This window comes from Magnolia sinica, chromosome 9 (genome assembly GCF_029962835.1).
Source record: "Magnolia sinica isolate HGM2019 chromosome 9, MsV1, whole genome shotgun sequence".
Classification (NCBI taxonomy): Eukaryota; Viridiplantae; Streptophyta; class Magnoliopsida; order Magnoliales; family Magnoliaceae; genus Magnolia; species Magnolia sinica.
The window spans coordinates 69,170,590-69,177,729 of NC_080581.1; the positions used below are offsets into that span (position 1 = coordinate 69,170,590).

The window sequence follows — 7,140 nt, forward strand, 5'->3', positions numbered from 1 at the left end:
GGTTGATGTGTAGTGGGCAGTCGATTGTAGAACTTTATACTTAAAGGTTAACTCCAATGGCTGGGAGAAACGCTAAGATGATGATGATGCTGACAATGATACAATGCTACAGATTTGAAAGAAACTTGGACAAACTCAAGGAGTATTGGAGCCGATTCTTGGTTCAAACCATGTATTCTGATGTATTTAGGGCTTGGTTGCACGAACTTTCTTCCCAGCCGCCTTTCCTACTTTCAATCATGCATTGGATTTGTGCTTCCGCTTCCAAACTGTTTATGCTTCATAATATTTTGAATAGATGCTTCCTACTCATGCACCTGAATCTGTTGCTGCTTCCTTTCTTCCTCTGTGTAACTAAGTCTAAGTGGATCTTTATACATTTGCCCGTTATGAATTAGGGCATGGTTTTATGGCCAGCTATGCCTTTCGGAAAATTTAATCATCTGTCATTTCATGGTTGACAAGGTGTGTATGACCCCTTGTAGGACTGCATGTGGGCTTAGAAAAGCGCATGTTTATTGTTACTAGTGGAGAAGACATTTTACCCTGGGTCTAGCCTCGACTTTCTTGTTGACAGCGCAATTAATATTGTCAACTCAGCCACTAGTATGCGATAGTGCAACTGCCACGGTCTTGTGCATGGTATGGTTGTGAGATTAGAACTGCTTATGAAGGATGAAGCAAACCGCATGAATGGTTTTCGGGTTTGGTGGGCTTTGGTTCGACCAAAAGGTCAGTGCTTGTTCATCCTGTTTCTTTGATCTCTACCTTAGATTCCTCGGTTTTGTTGCTTGATTTTATTTTTTGTTTTAATTCAAGCACTAGCAGAAGAAGTGAGGGCACGGTATGACAAAGCGATATTTAAAGTCGTTGATCTGGTAATTTGATTTTTTTTTTTCACTGATCTTGAGTAACATCTGAGAATTTGTAGTTGTTGGATCGGTTGTTAGATGGTTAGATGTTGATGAAAGGATTGAATTTTGTGACAGGATGATTATGCGGCCGATGACGATGAATATGAGGAGAAGATGAAGAAAGAAACTATATCATTTTTCTTTTTAGCAATGTAAGTTAGAGTCTTTTTTAGATTGGTTTAAATTCCTGTTCTCTTAATTTTTATTTATGTATCTATTTTTTAAAATTCAGATATGGAGATGGTGAGCCAACAGATAATGCTGTAAGGTTTTACAAATAATTTACAGAGGTGAATTTTGAGAATTTCAGCTGAGATGATCTCCTTTTATTTCTTTTCTTTTGAATTTGCATGGTAATTTCTATTACTTGGTTTTTTCAGGGGAATGAGAGGGGAAACTGGCTTCAGAATCTCAAATATGGTGTTTTGGGGCTTGGAAACAGGTAGTATGAGCATTTTAATAAGGTTCGGGGAAAAAAAAGATGTTGAATATTACGGGCTTTTAGTCAACACTTCTTTTACCTTTTGGCTACTGTTGACATTTGGTTTATGCTGTGTTTTAAAAAATAAATAGCTAAGGTGGTGGATGACTTGATTGCAGAACAGGGTATGTGTTTTGTATAGCCTGATTCCCTTTTTTTTTTCTTTATTATTTTTTTCTACATTTGGACAAGATGGGCTTGTTGAGGTCATTGAACTTGATTAAGTGATATCTAACTGTGTCATCTTTGTATGCGTTATTAAATACCTACCTATTTCCATGAATTAGTTATAAAATCTCATCTTAACCAATGAACTTGCCTCTATCAATGGTATCTGCCTTACATTTGCTGGATTAATTTTATGGTTTACTTCAATTGATGAATTCATGACCCATTGTAATTGGTTGGAAGTTCTATTTGTGTCTTTTTCTGTTGAAATAAAAATTGGGGCATTGATTCAATTGGGATTTTGATCAATTTAGTGATTTGTTACGGATTAATAAATGTGATTTGTATTAAGTGCCATTCATTTCTCCTCATTATGTTACCTATTAACGTCATGAGGAAAATGTGTCTTTTTAACCGATATAGGGCAGGGTCTTGTTCATTAGCTTTGTATTTTTTTGTTTTTAATATTATGTTTACTGAGTTTTGGTGATGCTGGTATGCTCACCCCTCTCCAGATGCACCTTTATGTGCAACACGTGTGCTAAGAGAATGAATGTAAAATTATGATTCGGGATAGTCTGTTTGGCATGCATCCTCTGAACGGGTGTACAAGGGGCCCCTAGCAGCAAGATGAATGAACACAAAAATTAGGATTCAGTATGGTGCATTCATGTTGCTCCACAATTATACATTGAATGGGCACTTTGGCAAGTGTATTTTTAGCCATACATTCCTTATTTTGTATGCATTCATCTGCATGGTGGGGATCACCTTATGCATTGTTGGATATCCCACGCACTTGCCAGGTTGGCACTTGTGTTGTGTAAAGATGTGTTTGCAGATGATTTTGCTTGCTCATTGATATTTTAAGTTAGATAGTCTTTAAAATATTTCTGTATAATGTGCATAATAGTACATTCAAATTACACTACAAAAGAGGTGTTGTATTTATGGAGTTCTAGAAAGCTTGACCATTATCTAGAAACAATTGCATGTGAAATATGTTTGGAACCAAAAGCATTTTTCAGTCTGGATGTGTATGATGTTCATTGTATTTGATGGATCACTCTCTTTTTTAATTTGGGAGTTTGCAATCAACAGGGCAAGAGTATTACTGAGTTTGCTTGTTTCAGTTTTGATAGAAAGTGATATTGTACATCCCATTGCTTTTCTGCAATTCTCTTAATCCATTGATGGTAGCTCATCTCTTTTTTTCCTTTTGTACAGGAGGAAAGCGGCTTGTCCCGGTGGGTCTCGGAGATGATGATCAATGGATTGAGGATGACTTCACTGCATGGTGTGGAGAACTTTCATATTTCTCAGCATCTCTTTGATAGACTATAACCCTTCCACACTAGATAATACCGGATGAACCTAACATTTGTAAAAATAGTTTGACTTACCTCATCTATTTTTCTTGATGCCATTTATTTTGTATATTCATGTCTATTCCTTATTTTGGAGCTAATTTGTTCAATCTCCATTCGATAAATGGTTGTCATGGCTGTTCGTGGAATGCATGTGTCATATCATTATTCAGGATTGTCCCAGCTATTTGGTGTTGGCTATTGAATGCGTCTGTTTCTTTGTGCTTGTGGTGGTGAGCATCTTCTTTGTTGCATCTCATATATGACGAGTGAACTGTGGCATTCTGTTTGAAGCTCAACTTTAGGGAACTATTCAGGACCACCTACAAATATTCAACATTGAGACGAAGGAAAAAATGAAATAACATCAGATGCCTGAGCAGGTGATAATGTCATCCAAACTTTATTAGCTCACTTTTCTATTTGTTTCATAGGTTGTTTCGTTTCTCAATTAGTTTCCATGCTATATTGTTATATTCACAGGTTGTGTTTTGGAAGTGGATTACGCCAAAGATGTTGGGGCTGGTCACACAAACATCAGTGTATCATTGGTCAATAGAAGGTAATATTGCATTTTTCTTTCGTACAAGGGTTCTTTTGAACTACATTCAGTTTCTTGCTTTTCTTTTTTGATAAATCAATTTATATTTCAGTTAGGAACTTCCATTACATTGTTGAATTGCTGGCTTTAAAATTTACAAAACTTATTTGTAGGTGATTCAGAGTGTATATAAAGATTTGTTTCAGATATTTTGTTTTGTAACCATGTGCTAATATTTGTTATATGTTCTGTACTTTAATTCACAGAAACTGTTCAATTAAGGTTTCATTTATTTCACTATAGGCATTGTCTGCCTGTAATATGTTAGTTAAAAACTGAAATAGGAAGCAATTTCTTTATCGTATATGCCTAGTAGGGCTTCCATGAATTTTATTTATTGCCTATCATATACCTAGAATAACTAAGAGTTTCCTTGTATCTTATTAGAGTAAGCTGATATGGATTCAACACTGCCGTATCAGCTGATGTGAAACTGATTTTCTGAACCCCACTTAGCAGGCTATGCATCTACCGTGGCTACGGTCGTACTGTGGGGCTAGTCATATTTAGCTACGGACTTTAACCATAGCTTTTGACCAATTTTGCAACAAAAAACTGATGATTTAGTGGCGTCCAACACAACTGTCAGTAAAGGTCCTGGCCGCTGGTAAAGCCTTTACTGACTGAGGCTTCACCGGCTGTTAGATAACCGCAGGCAAAGGATTTTCTGGCGGTTTTCTTAGCCTTTGCCGGCGGTTTTGACCGCCGGTAAAGTTCACTTTTCTTGTAGTGTAGTTGGACGAAAATGCAATGTACACACACAAGGATGGTGAACAAACACCACAAAGATGGCTGGTATAAGGCACTTGGGTGCCCACTGTGATGTATGTGTTTTATCCATGCTGTTCATCCGTTTTCCGGTTCATTTTAGGGCATGATCTAAAAAATCGATGTATTTACAAGGATCAAATGGACCATGCCAAAGAAAACAGTGGGGATTACTGTTGAAAATGTTCTCGGGCCCACGGAAGTTTTGGAAGAAGCTAATGTTTGTGTTTTCCCTTAATACAAGTCTTTGTGTCCTTATGAACAGGTTGAATGACAAATAAAAATCACTGTCCTTAATACAAGTCTTTGTGCCCTTATGAACAGGTTGAATGACAAATAAAAATCACTGTAGAACTTAGGTAGGTTTCAACCGGGACATCATTTTCCCCACTGCTTCCTGTAGTGCGGTCCACCTGAACTTTGAATATGCCTCAGTTTTGCATTTAAGCATTAAAATGAGCTGTAAACAAGATGGACGGCGTGGATTAACACATACACCACGGTGGCCCCCCTGGTGACATGGTCGCCGGGCAATCCGCTTCCCAAATGCGCAGGCCCAGTATTAAGGACGCGGATTTCCTGCTAAAGAAGCTCCTGTGCTGGGAACCTAGGTGTGCCCACCTTGATGTTTGTGAGAAATCTACCCGTCCATCCATTTTTTGATCTCATTTTATTACATGATGCCAAAAATCAGCCGGATCCAATACTCAAGTGGGCTGAAATCGTGAGGATTAAACGTCCACAGTTAAAATGTTCATGGGGCCACAGAACTTTTAAATCAGGCTAACATTTGTGTTTCCAGTTCGTCCCAACAGGAATGACGTTAGGAACGGTATGGATGGCATGTAAACATCACTGTTCAGCTCAAGGAGGTTTCAACGGTAGGAATTTCTCTACCTACCTTTTCCTTTAGTGCGGCCCACTTGAGCCTTGGATACTCCTAACTTTTGGTCTAAAGTCCTAAAAAAAAAAAAAAAACCGATGGACCGGGTGGATTTCTCACAAACATTATGGTGGCCCCACCTAGCCTTCCAGCCCAGAACATCCTGCTAAAGGCCTTCGCAGGAAATGGGCATCCCAGTAATAGTTTTTCATCCAAGCGGACGGTCAAATTAAGATGAGTGCAGATGCAATGCTTTTTCTTTAGCTTAAATATTTAAGTCTTCCTTTTTTTATTCATGCCATGTGTTTTTTCCTCTTCCTCTTTTCCTTTATACCGAGTCTTCCGCTACCTTTTCTTTAATCTTTCTCTTTTCCTTCTTTTATTTTTCTTTATATCAAGTATTACACTACCATTTGTTTTATATTTAATTTTCTCCTTTTCTTTATACCGTGTCTTCCACCTCCATTTGCTTTTTTGTCTTCCCACGGTCTTTTCAACATCAAGGTAAGCTACGTTGATATATGGATCAGATCTGTCTATGTTGATTTAGACTCTACAAATGTTTGGGGCTGCTGTGGATGGCTCGTGAATTAAAATTCAGTAAAAATAGCTTAAAACAGCTATAACGTGCAAAAGGAGTTGATGTAGGACATGGCCACAGATGCATTCTTTGCATGGCGGGATGAAAAGAAACCCAAACGAATGAATGCGGAAGTAGTCGGTTGTAAAAGGATTCAGTCCTACGTAGGTCATCACATAACTAGTCATAAGCGTATTTGGTTCGAATAGATTCATTTGGATACAGAGAAATCGACATTTGAAATGTGGATTGTAACAATAACTTTTGATCTGGACATCGATATGAAATACACGATCTATCAATCTTTATGTAATGGTAGTTTTAGGGTCAAGCGACCTGCACAGTAAGTCACGAAAAACACTCTTCTCGAGAGTCAATTAGAATTTTAGAAGAATAAAAAAAAAATACTATTTTTAGAAATTTTCATTCTCATCGTATTTCTTTATTCTTGTAATTTTAGTATTTTTGTTTCATTGAGAAGTTGCTTGTAATAATACTAAAATGTTCTAGTATGGTTTATTTAGTATTTTTACTTTTGGCAAAATTAGTTTTTCAAGAGATTTTTTTATATAGTAATTTTGAATTTAGGTTTTGGGTCTTTTATAGGAGTAATGTAATTGAGCAATTATAAATCATTATGCAATAAAATATTTGAATATTTTATCTTATTATTTTTTGGAGATTCAAAAACTATCTTATGGATTCAAGGTTTTGCGTGCTTTTTTTTTTTTTTAGCTTATTAGTACACCCCACTGTTAGTTCACATTTCACTGTTAGCCACCCCCACTAGGGATCAATAATATTTCTTTTTACTGTTTTATGTTCTTCCTTGCATCATACCTGCTATGGGTAAAAATGGATTGACCAAATGTACAGACTCGAAAACTATGAATTACTTAAGGGCTGAAAAAACACCCCGACCTTGGGATCGGGTACTAATTTCGGAGGTCAGCCTTGATCAAAGAACTTGACCTCGTAAACCAACTTTGGAGGTCGGCCTCGAATACTGACCTTGGCCTCGGGAACCAACCTCAGCGTCGGATAGAAATACACTTTAAATATATAAAAATTTTATTATCTTCCAAAGATAGGATTATCTTTCGAGATATTTGCCAAGGATATAAGAAATCAATCACGACACGTTCAGAGAAAGATCTCTTCCTCAATACGCATCTACCATAGAGAGGCATTGCCATATACACCACCGTCTCCAAAAGGTTATAAAGGTTATAAATAAGGACTCCGCCTGCAGTAAAAGGTACGCATATGTTAGAACATAAAATTTGGTTAAAGGAAAGGAATCAAAGAAGGAAGATTGAAGATTGAAGTGAAGTATAAGAGAGAGAGAGAGAGAGAGAGAGAGAGAGAGAGAGAGAGA

The 7,140-nt window shown here is 37.1% G+C and overlaps 1 long non-coding RNA gene across 2 annotated transcripts; it reads left to right on the plus strand.

The window, feature by feature from the left end:
- The first annotated feature begins 751 nt into the window (after positions 1-751).
- Positions 752-3,492, plus strand: LOC131256429 (uncharacterized). 2 transcript variants are annotated; one of them, XR_009176809.1, is made up of 6 exons: positions 752-878; positions 990-1,066; positions 1,147-1,204; positions 1,295-1,520; positions 2,791-3,321; positions 3,414-3,492. It is a non-coding gene; the product is annotated as an uncharacterized LOC131256429 (long non-coding RNA). The 2 variants fall into 2 exon arrangements; XR_009176808.1 differs by having other exon boundaries at positions 2,791-3,313.
- Positions 3,493-7,140: the final 3,648 nt, after the last annotated feature.